This window comes from Hibiscus syriacus, unplaced genomic scaffold (assembly GCF_006381635.1).
Source record: "Hibiscus syriacus cultivar Baekdansim isolate YM2019G1 unplaced genomic scaffold, ASM638163v2 tig00109987_pilon, whole genome shotgun sequence".
In the NCBI taxonomy this organism is placed as follows: Eukaryota; Viridiplantae; Streptophyta; class Magnoliopsida; order Malvales; family Malvaceae; genus Hibiscus; species Hibiscus syriacus.
The window spans coordinates 1,483,510-1,495,480 of NW_024062550.1; the positions used below are offsets into that span (position 1 = coordinate 1,483,510).

General features: G+C 33.2%; 4 non-coding genes and 1 pseudogene across 4 annotated transcripts; all 5 read right to left on the bottom strand.

Moving 5' to 3' along the window:
- Nucleotides 1–366: 366 nt before the first annotated feature.
- Nucleotides 367–472, bottom strand: LOC120211993. Its single transcript, XR_005524647.1, has one exon. It is a non-coding gene; the product is annotated as a small nucleolar RNA snoR103 (small nucleolar RNA).
- A 130-nt stretch (nucleotides 473–602) lies between these two features.
- Nucleotides 603–708, bottom strand: LOC120211994. Its single transcript, XR_005524648.1, has one exon. It is a non-coding gene; the product is annotated as a small nucleolar RNA snoR103 (small nucleolar RNA).
- A 131-nt stretch (nucleotides 709–839) lies between these two features.
- Nucleotides 840–945, bottom strand: LOC120211992. Its single transcript, XR_005524646.1, has one exon. It is a non-coding gene; the product is annotated as a small nucleolar RNA snoR103 (small nucleolar RNA).
- Nucleotides 946–1,106: 161 nt separating this feature from the next.
- LOC120211995 lies at nucleotides 1,107–1,213 on the bottom strand. Its single transcript, XR_005524649.1, has one exon. It is a non-coding gene; the product is annotated as a small nucleolar RNA snoR103 (small nucleolar RNA).
- A 3,890-nt stretch (nucleotides 1,214–5,103) lies between these two features.
- LOC120211914 lies at nucleotides 5,104–6,209 on the bottom strand (annotated as a pseudogene).
- Nucleotides 6,210–11,971: the final 5,762 nt, after the last annotated feature.

Genomic DNA, 11,971 nt, shown 5'->3' on the forward strand with positions numbered 1-11,971 from the left:
ACCTTGAGGATGGAGCATGAAATGAAATATTTCCAGACCATGTGATATAAAAGGAACCGCTAGACGAAACTTTGAAATTTTCATGTTGTGTTTTTTCCAACATACTGTTAGATGAAACTCGAGCCTTCGCTTGGTTTCCTGCAACCTCGAATCGATATGACCCGAAATTTCTCCATCTTGAATTCATAACTTGCATACTGGTATGTGTCCATGTTTACAGCAGCTACACATAACATGAGCGCACTGCCAAGAATTAGGACAACTAAAAGAACCATGAACTTCAAACAGTATAGTTTGTTCATTGTTATACCATACGAGACGATAACGACGAATATAAATGATCGCACACTAAAAGAGACACGATGTTCATGTAATGCAGTTTCTTTATGGGCATGCATGTACTAGTGACTCGCCCACCTAAAGCCTGCATACTGGTATGTGCCCATGTTTACAGCAGCTACACATAACTTGAGCACTCTGCCAAGAATTAGGACAACTAAAGAACCATGAACTTCAAATTAACATTATAGTTTGTTCAATGTTATACTATACGAGACAGAACGACAAATATAAGTGATCGCACCCTAAAAGAGACGCGATGTTCATGTAATGCAGTTTCTTTATGAGCATGCATGTACTAGTGACTCGCCCACCTAAAGCCTGCATACTGGTATGTGCCCATGTTTACAGCAGCTACACATAACTTGAGCACTCTGCCAAGAATTAGGACAACTAAAAGAACCATGAACTTCAAATTAACATTATAGTTTGTTCAATGTTATACTATACGAGACAGAACGACAAATATAAGTGATCGCACCCTAAAAGAGATGCGATGTTCATGTAATGCAGTTTCTTTATGAGCATCCATGTACTAATGACTCGCCCACCTAAACCCTGCATACTGGTATGTGTCCATGTTTACAGCAGCTACACATAACTTGAGCACTCTGCCTAGAATAAGGACAACTAAAGAACCATTAACATCAACTCTGCGTAAATCCCGTTTCTTGCATCCGAAAACACAGAATTCACTAAAGGAAGTGAGGCAATATGAACATATGCCTAGATAAATTTGTTTTATAAACTTGAAGAAACCTTCAATGTAATGTGATGTAGGTCCTTCATGGGAGACAGTGTACTAATTGCTCGCCAACTTAGAGCCTGCATGATTGATATCTGTCCATGTTTACAGCAGCTGCACATAACTTGAGTGCTCTGCCAAGAATTAGGACAATCACATGAACTCAAACACATATTTCACTGAAAATACCATGCAATGAGAGATCGATAACAAACAAGTTCAATCTTTTTACATCAAAGGAAGTTCGGGTTCTCAAGATTCCAAGTGGACCCTTTGAAATCACATCCCTCAATCACTGCAAGTTATATAGAACGTAATGGCATCAACATAAGATGAAGAATAAGGTGAAGAGCAGTGAGGAAAGTAGGGAGAAAACGGCAAAGATGATTCTTCATTCAATATTTCCATTGATTAGATTCCTTACATGAAAACCCTAAACATATAGGGTTTATAGCCCATCTCAAAATGGGCCAAAACGACCCAGCACGCCCTAAGCATATAAACTAGGCTCAATTATAAAAGTAATTGTCCAAATTATAGCGTTTTTTGCAAATACGTGTTTAAACTATTCTTTGAATGATCCTGGTGTTTGACGTTGCAAGCATCATCACTTTAGGTGTTCGGACCGTCAAAGACGTTAATTTTTTCTGTTAAATGACACGTGTCACAATTTGGTAATTTAGTAATTTATTTTAAAAAATATTAAAAAATTTATTATATTTATAAAAAAACCCTAATTTCTCTAATATTACAAACCCCCCAAAATCCCTAAAATCCTCAAATTCTAACCCTAACCTATCGCCTCGCCTTTTTCGTCCACAACCACCGTCGTCGATGTAGTCCATGCCATCCTCCTAATTATATGTCGTCGTAGTTGTCACCGATTGGTCGTCGGAATTGCGATTTTCATCTTAGGGTTCTCGGGATATAAAATGTAGATTAGTTGTTGATCGGTCACAATTATAGGGGTTTTGGTCGTCAGGGAGAGGTGAGGTCGGGTGGATCTTCATCGACAACAAAGGGCGGTGTGAGTTTAGGGATTGAAATGAAGGTTTTCAAAGTTATGGGTTATTTCGAAACTTCTATGTTTTTTTAATATATATATATATTTTTAATTTTTAAATAAAACTTTTTAAATTACTGGATTGTGACACGTATCACTTAAAGGATGAAATTAACGCCGTTGATGGTCCGAATACTTAAAGTGACAAGTTTATAACGTTATATATCAAAATTATTCAAATAATAATAATTTAGACATTTATTTGTGAAAAGCGTTATAATATGCCTATAAACAAACTTCCGTTTAGCTTTCAACGTGGAATTTTACCAAAATCCATATGAATAAAATTTGATTTTTCTTCAAAATTTAATGGATGAAAATTATAAAATTTCAATAATCTCACATAATATTTTAAACATTTTAGGCTCATATTTTATTCTATAAATAAAGGTAAATTCCTATTAATTTTCTCAGTATTTTAGGTGTTTCACCTACAATTTGAGTGTCAAAATCTTCTACTATAATTTTATTTCATTTTCTTTCCAATAAAATTTTAGTGATGAATTTATAAAAAAATCTAATAAATCTACATTTGTTTAATGAAATCACATATAAATATGAGGGATTTAATAGATAAAATTGTTATTAATACTATTTTTTATAATTGGTCCCTCTAAAGTAAAATGTCTAGTTCCGCCACTGGATGAAAGTTTTAAAGTTTCATTTCTAACTCACACTGACACAACAGTTACAATTTTTTGACGTCTTCTTCGATCAATCGAGATATCGATAAACTGTCTCATTGTCTCATACCACTCTATCATTTTACATTTTCTTTAAATCACTTTAAAACTCATAAAACTCAAATCCAAAGAATCGTGAAATTCTAGGTTACTCTAATCTACAATATCCACCAACCAATCAACAAGTAATCATAATATACAACTTGTTTCCTCCTTCTCCACCTCCCCCACCGTTCAAATTTGTAGGAATATGTTTCGTTACCGAGAAATCAAGGGAAATTCAAAACTAAGATTTTTTTCCATAAAAAAGTTTGTAGTCATTTCATAATTTTTAAAATAAAAATATTCAATGATAACGTCGTTAAATATTTAATTATGAAACAACCAAAATAGCGTAAATAAAAAATTTAATGAATATTGAAATTGGTCACTTAATTAAAATCACCTTAGCTTTATAATTAGAGTAAATAAAAAATGTAATGAATATTTAATGAATAATCTCAAATGATTGAGAATATTTAGAACATATAATATTTTATAAACCACCTTAGTTTAATAAAAAATCTAAATAAATATATTTTATTTGATTTAACTTGAAAAAGATTAAATAAAATTTAAATGTTAGAATGATACTAGGGTTTAGGGTAGGGGTGTGCAAAATTACCCGATCCGGTTGACCCGACCCGCCGACCCGGATCTAAAAAAACCGGGTAATTCTCTAAAAAAATTACCCGTCCTGACATTTCCCGAGTCGGGCCCAGGTCACAAAATCTAGTTTTTCTGGATACCCGGGTACCCGTGTACCCGATTAGTTTTTTTTTTTATATATATATAATTATATAAAATATAATAAATTATTTATATTATGGATTATTATATTTTGTATTTTGAACTTTTAATTTTTTTAAATTTTATGTTCGGATATTAGAGTATGTAATTTGAAGTTTTGAATATTTAAATTTGTGTATATATTTTTTAAAATTAATAATTTGAAAATAAAAAATTAAAAACCGAGTATCGGATAACCGATTACCGAATACCCGCAAAATCCAGATACCCAATTACCGAATACCCCTAACATTCGGATCGAGACACGGATTAAAAAATCATCGACCCAAAAATTTCGGATACCCGAAAATCGGGTACCCAAAAGTTTGGGTACCTGGATTTGCACACCCGTAGTTTAGGGTGTTAGTTTTATTGCTCCTGATGATTCTCCTATTTCACATCACTTGGAATCTTTAACCACATACGAAACAACTGCATTGGCACATTTGGGATGACAACTCTTTATTCCTACTTTTTGTTGTATCATAGAGTAAACTGTGCATTTAGTACTTAAATATCAATTTTAGTTCGTTTTAATACCTAAACTTTCATCTTTTAAAAAGCATATCTAACGTTTAGTTTTTATTTTATTTTAATACTCATCGTTAAAAACTTAACGCGTTTAATACATAAGCTATCAGTTTTGGTCCATTTTATTACCTAAATTTTCAATTTTTTCAAAACTTAATGTTACGTTTTTAACGAGGGTACTAAAATGAAACAAAAAATAAATTTTAGGTATAGCTTTGAAAATAATTGAAAGTTTAGATACTATTACGGATCAAAATTGATTACTAAACGCATAATTTACCCATTATTTAATGAGTAAATTACACATTTGGTAACTTAACTTTACTCTCTTTCTTATTTTTTCAATTTACTCACTAAACTTTATAGATTCAGTTTTTTAGTCACTCCACCGTTAAATAATTAAATGACTTTATGGCATGGTAACTTACATCAAAATGACATCGTTTTGAATTCTTAAAAAAATTTAAACTAAATTGTCACCGTTTTGATTAAAATACAACCATGTCATAACACCATTAATTATTTAACGACAGAGTGAAATTTTAGTGAGTAAATTGAAAATATTGAAAGTACAATGAGTAAAATAGGAAAGAATGTAAAGTTAAGTTACCAAAGGTGTAGTTTAACTAATATATATATATATCCTACCTGTTTTTCTTTGAATTCATCGTTGGAAATTAGACATCATCCTCCCACTGGCAGGATTTGGCAGAAAGGCCAATGGATCCACTTGCATCGCAATTTGAGCATTAAAAGCCTGGCAAAAGCCATTCTTTTCTCGACCCCACGCAACCACCGGCCACCGCCGTCGCAACCTTCACCATTACCCCAGTTCTTCTTCTTCTCCATTGTAGAGATACGAAAATCTAATGGCAAAAAAGAATCAATTAAAAAAACGAAATCAACGAATATTTGTTATTTTCCCTTTATTATCTAAACCCTTCAAGCAATCCTTCCAGTTCACATGATGAAGATAAAAAAGAACAGATTCGATGTAAAAATGACAGAAGAAAAGGTTCAGATTGAACGCCGTTAACACTTGTCGTCGTCGTCGTCATTGCAGCCCGGATTATGGTGATTAACCTTAGAACACGCCATCCCACGCGCCACCGCAGCCGTAGGAACTGGCGGAGTGAGTGCGTCAACAAGAGTTGCCGATGACATATCTATCTGACAAACCCTAACAGCACCGATCAACTTCTCCAGCAACTCATCCTCCGTCTGCGCTTCCACCAGGAATCCCATATCGATCGTCACGCTCGTGACGTATCCCAACGCGAGATGCAAAATCGCGTTAGCAATCGTCGAGCTGGTGATGTCAACGTCGATTTCCAAGTAATTAGCCCCTCTATGGTTATTACACGTCAGAGCTTTACCTTACAAGAACGCCGCGTAATTGCCCACCGCCTTTTTCACGATCCAAGGTCCTTTGACGATCCGGTTAACGATCTTGAACCGCTGGTTCCTGAACCCGTCGTCGCCGTTGATGAACCGGTGAAGTAACGAGCCGGGAGGGATCGTATCCTCCGTCGCGAAATAAAAAACAGCGCTGTAATGATCCTTACCGGGGATCTGGAGATTGACGGCGAAAACGAAGCTTTTCATCGATTTGCCTTGAGATTGAGCTTTTCTTAACGCCTGAGAAATACGGTTATCGGGACGAGCTAGTACGTTTTCGAGCTTGGAAGTGGACTTGAGCCAGTCCATGCCGACGGGAGAGAGAAGGTAATCGCCGGCGGAGGATTTCTGTCGTTTAGTAAGGTAGTTCACGGAACGAAGAGAGAATAAATCCCCGTGAGGTGAAGCCCAGCCGTTGATTCCGTTATCGGCGTCGACGTTTGGCAACAATCCACCGTTGATCGACTCAGCGATCCAATCGGGGACTGGAGTGGACGTAACCGTTGAACCAGATATGGAGTGTATGGCGGCGGATTCGGCGGCGGGTTCCGCGATGGAGGCTCGGTTGTTTTGCTCGGTGGCGCACATTATATTTGCTCTTGTTTTTCAACTACAAAATCAGGAGAAAACTGACGATTGAGATGATCGAAGATGAGGGGATAAAGAGCTAAGCCACTTTATACGCGCACTTTTAACTTATTTGGAATAATAATGCTTTTAGTCCCTATTTTAATTATAAATATTTTGGACCTATAATTTTATTATTATTTAATATGTATAACTATATTTTATCTATTCAAGAAAATGGAGTGAACCTGTTTATTCCCCTTTTAATAATTTAACGATGGAATGATCAAAACGAAAATAGTTTTTATGATAATGATTAAAATAAAAATATTTTTGATTTCAATGACAAAAATGTAAATTCTATAAAAGTTTGTTGACCATTAATTATAATTTACCATAATAATAAATAATATGCCATTGACATAAAATGACAATGATGATGATTCAATGCAAGCGCAAGAACAGAACAGAACCCAAAATAAATAAGGGTAAACTACAAATTTGGCAACTTAACTTTATTCTCTCTTATTTCATTTAATGTACTTTTAATTTTTTTAAATTTAACTGAATTTTATAAATTAAATTTTTTAGTTAATCAGATGTTAATTATTTAACGGCGTTATGACATGACTGTATTTTAATAAAAACGAGGTTGTTTTAGTCCAAAATTGATTTTTTTAAGGAATTCAAAACGATGTCGTTTTGATGTAAGTTGCCATGTCATAACGTCGTTTAATTATTTGACGGTGGAGTGAAAAAAATTCAATCTATAAAGAACAATGAGTAAATTGAACCCAAAATAAATAAGGCTTAATACCAAAATAAGTGTCCAAACTATACCAATTTTCACGAATATGTGTCTAAAGTATTTTTGACTCATCTCAATGCCTAACGATACAAACGTTATCATGTTTTGTGCTCAGGCCGTCAACGACATTAATTTCTTTCGTTAATGACACGTGTCACAATCTGGATATTTTGAAATTTATTTTTAAGAAATATTAAAAATATTGTTATATTTATAAAAAAAACTAATTTCTCTTAAATTATAAAAAAACCTCAAAATCCCTAAAATCCCCAAATCATAACCTTAACCCACTGTTGCCTTCTTTCCGGCCACGACCACCGCCGCCAACGTAGCCCTTGCCATCCTCCTAGTCATACGTCGATGTAGTTGTTGTCGATTGACTGTCGGAATCAAAATTTTCATCCTAGGGTTAGTGGGATATAAAACGTCAATTTTTCGTCGATCGATCACGATTTCATAGGGGTTTTGGTCCCCAGAGGGAGGTGAGGTCGGGTGGAGTTTTGCCGACGACAAAGGGTAGCAGTCGGTGTGGGTTTAGGGGCTAAAATGATTGTTTTTAAAGTTTTGGGGTTATTTCAAAATTTCTATGCTTTTAATATGTAATTTTAATTTTATATAAAATTTTAAAATTACCAGATTGTGACATGTGTCACTTAACGGGAGAAATTAATACCGTTGACAGTCCGAGTACCTAAAGCGATAACCTTTGTAACATTAGGCACCAGGATGAGTCAAAAAATACTTTAGGCACATATTCGTGGAAATTAGTATAGTTTGGGCACTTATTTTGTTATTAAGCCAATAAATAAATAAATCATATGAGAATTGGAAATTGGAACCGACGGTAACGAATATAACTGGCAATTCTATGTCGGCATCATTATGCGTCTAAAGATGGCATCTTTTTCTATGCCACAATGACAATGTTGGTCCTTATTGTTGTTGTTGTCTAGCTACTTTTAAGTGATTCGATTTTTTTAATAATTTAGAATAATTATAATTATAAATTATAAGGTAATATATATTTAATTTTTTTAAATTATTGATAACATGTATGTATCTTATAAATACGAATGTTCGAACTTATTATATCTAGAGATAATAACAATCTCATTTATCACTTAGGCCATGAGTTCGGTAATTTAAATTTTTAATGAATATTAAAATATAATATTATTATCGATAATCTTAGGTTTGATATGATCGAATATCAATAAATTTAATATGTGCTTAATATCAAGATCAAAATCGAATTCAGATCAATAATTTTTAGAGCAAATAGTTAAAAGCTCTCACTTGACACATCTCCTCTTCCTTGTATTGTGGGTTCAATATCTAATATTTGTGGTTAGAAATTCGTTAGAGGTTTAAATTAGGACCAAATCGAAAGCAATTATGAATTAAGGCTAAATTTATTAACTTTCATTAACCAAATTAAGGACTGATAGAAATTAACCACACATTATAAGGGCACAACTTACTAAACAACTAAAATTAACGACCAAATTGAAAGGATACGAAATATTAAGGCCATAATTATATAATAATACTAAACTAACCACTCCTCCAGCTTTAACAGCTCGACAATCACAAATATTAGAGGTTGCACGAGCCGACAATATGATAATCCTTACATTTAATTTTGATTTGATTTATTAAAAGTATATTTTATTACTATTATAAGTATGATTTAATTTTTTTAAAAATAAATAATTAAATCTCTTATGATCTTCTATATCAAATGGTGATTAATGTTTGAGTAAGTTTTTATTTTTTCATTGAAGTTTTCAAAGTAATATTTGGTCACTAACATTATCGATTTGTATCAAATTGGTCACTCGTCAATAACAACCACTAGAATGGGTGACGGAAAGCTGAGTTGGACCACTAACTGCTTACCTAGACTGTTGACCGCCACGCTGGAAACCCGTTGAGTCAAACAAAAAGATCCTGACCCTTCATTTGAAATTATTCTGAATCCTAAACCCTTTTCTTCTTCTATAACATTTGAGCTAGAAGATTTGAGAGAAAACTTAGTGATCCATGTTAACAATGAGTGACCAGTATGTTACAAATCAATAACGTTAATGATTAATTTATTACTTTTTGAAATTTTAGTAGAGAGAATGAAAATGTACTCGAACATAAGTGACCATTTATGTAGTTTGTCCTTCAATTTTTTGAGCAATATTAATTATTAAATATGATGATATGGAAGTTAGCTGATGATGATGTTAATAACTTCTGGATATTACCCAGTTGAGAAATTTATCCAAATAAATCTTTATTTTTTTAAAAGAAATAAATTATAATGGAGATTTACAATAATGATTGTAAATTAAACACACAATTAGGAAATTTTTCTAAAATTATTGACACAAAATTAGCAACTTAAGATCAGATAAGGACCATACAAGAAAAGATTAAAAAATCTAATCAAAACTCGAACATCGATAGATGCAAATGAATCGTAAAAGAGATTAAGCCATTGAGAGCCATTGACAAAATTGCAAATCAGAGTTGAACGACCTGAAAAAACTATCACGAACACAAATTAAGTATCCAAATCCAATATGAGGGTCCAAAGTAGGGAAGATCAACATGATAACAGATAAGCACCATCTTAATAAGTCGTGACGATGTCGAATCAACCCTTAAAAATGAAAAAACGATCGAAAACATTCCAAGAGACATAGAAAAAACATGTCACAAAGCAAATGAACACGTGTCGTGAAGGCATGCTTATTGAAAATTAAAAACAAGAGAAAAATAAATATACGATATAAAAAATAAAAAAATCGGCAATCAACATCAACATCAAGATTGGTTTCATTTAAATCTGATCAATTTAATTAAATTTATGAGCCAAATATTAAATAAGAAAATAAAAACTAAAATAATTATTCATGAAAACAATAAAATTTATCATTATACTTTAAATTCATGACGTAAAAATCAAATTCTTTGAAATAAATTACTTAAAAGAAGAGAGAGAGAGAGAGAGAGAGAGAGAGAGAGAGAGAGAGAGAGAGAGAGAGAGCTTTCTATTCAAAATGTTTCATTTTATTAAATTTATCCAATATTTTATCCTCATCAGCAATCCGTCAAGTACGGCAGCAGCAAGCCTCGTCGTCGATGCATCCGCCATTGATACTTACACCATACTTTTCAACGCAGCTCTGAACGCATGTTTCATGCGAGCAATTGGGAAGATGAATCGGAGCTAGCTCGCATGCTGATTCTGCCGATTCACCTGTATTTTTTCCCCAGAAAGAAAGAAAATGAAGATGAAAGTAAACTAGTTGCATTGCAGTACAAAAGGAAGAATAAAAAGATGAATAAAGAAATGAAAGAGAAGATGGTCCATTTTCTTCCATTACCAGGCGATAAGATGAGGACAGACACGAGGAGGAGGAGGAAGAAGAAGAGGAGATATGAGCACTTCATGTTTGCCGACTGGTAGCGGCTGTGTTTCTTGCATGGCTTTTTATAGGCAAATATTAATTTTAGGTTATCCCAATATTAATTGTGGGTTTGGTGAGGCTGTGTTCTCCTAGTTTGTGACTTAATTTTTTTCATTTAGGGTTGAGTAACGAAATCGAAAAATAGATCCGAATGGTATTATGTTATTTAATTCTATTCGAGTTTTTATTTTATGATTCTATTTTGGTTCGATTTAAATATATAATTTCACAGTTTGATTCGATTTTGATTTTTTCATATAAAATTAGTTTATTTCAAATCAAATTGAATTAAAAAAAAAAAAAAAAATTAGGTTGTAAGTTCAATACCATTAGGCGAAAAAAAATTTCCTACCCTAGGTGAGTTGTTAAAAAAGGGTAAATTCCACGTTTAGTACTTAATTATCAGTTTTGGTCCATTTTAGTATCTAAACTTTGATTTTTTAAAAACCATACCTAAAGTTTAGTTTTTGTTTCATTTTAGTATTCCCGTTCAAAATTTTAAAATTTCTAAGTAAAATTCAATCGAATTCTTCCAAATAAATAACATAAAAGAAGAAACAAAAAAGATTTCTACTCAAAAAGTTTGATTTTATTAAATATTTTCCTTTTTTTCTTGAAAAATAAGATTTTATTAAGAATTTAAACATACAAGCCCGAAACGTAAGTTGTGTGTCTCGTTAAAAACCTTGCTAAATATTTTTCTCGTCAACAGTCCGTCAAGTATGGCAGCAACAAATCTCGTGGTCAATGCATCCGCCATCGATGCTTTTACCATACTTGTAAAGGCAGCTCATCATGCATGTTGCACGCAAGCAATTGGGAAGATGAATCGGAGCTACCTGACATGCTCGGTCTATTGATTCACCTGTGTTTTCCCCCAGAAAGAAAGAACATGAGCGAGCAGTTAAAGGAATATTAGTTGTATTACGATACAATGACGTATTCAGAAATATTTTTCAGAGTAAACACGTATATGTTAACAACATAAACTTTTTCAGCGGGATGAGCATATATAAAATAAAATTCAGAATAGACACCATCAATAAAATAGATAACTAATGGAGGGTGAGCACGTGTCCACACTGAAAAAGTTGTGAATCCGCCGTTGTTATAGTAAAAAGAGATGAAAAAGAAAAGAAAGAGAAGATTGTTCATTTTCTTTGATTACCCGGCGAGAAGACGAGGAAAGACACGAGAACGACGAGGAGTAGATATGAGCCCTTCATGTTTTCCGGTCGGTAGCAGCTGTGTTTGTTGTATGCATTTCTGCTTCAACATTTATAAACTTTTTACAGAAATATTAAGGTTAGAGTTTAGGATTTAGGATTTTAAATCGGATATGGATATAGTGTATGACATTCTCTGTATATGGTGTGCATGTTTGCAATAATTATCAACATTTATGAACATCCTAAAATAGGATTAAAGAAAGCTCGTTACACGCTACGGATTTTAATCCACCCGACCCCTCCACCTGAGATCTGACCCAATCGGCATGAAACAATATTTCACCCAACCCGAACCCGACCTGATATATAACTTAAA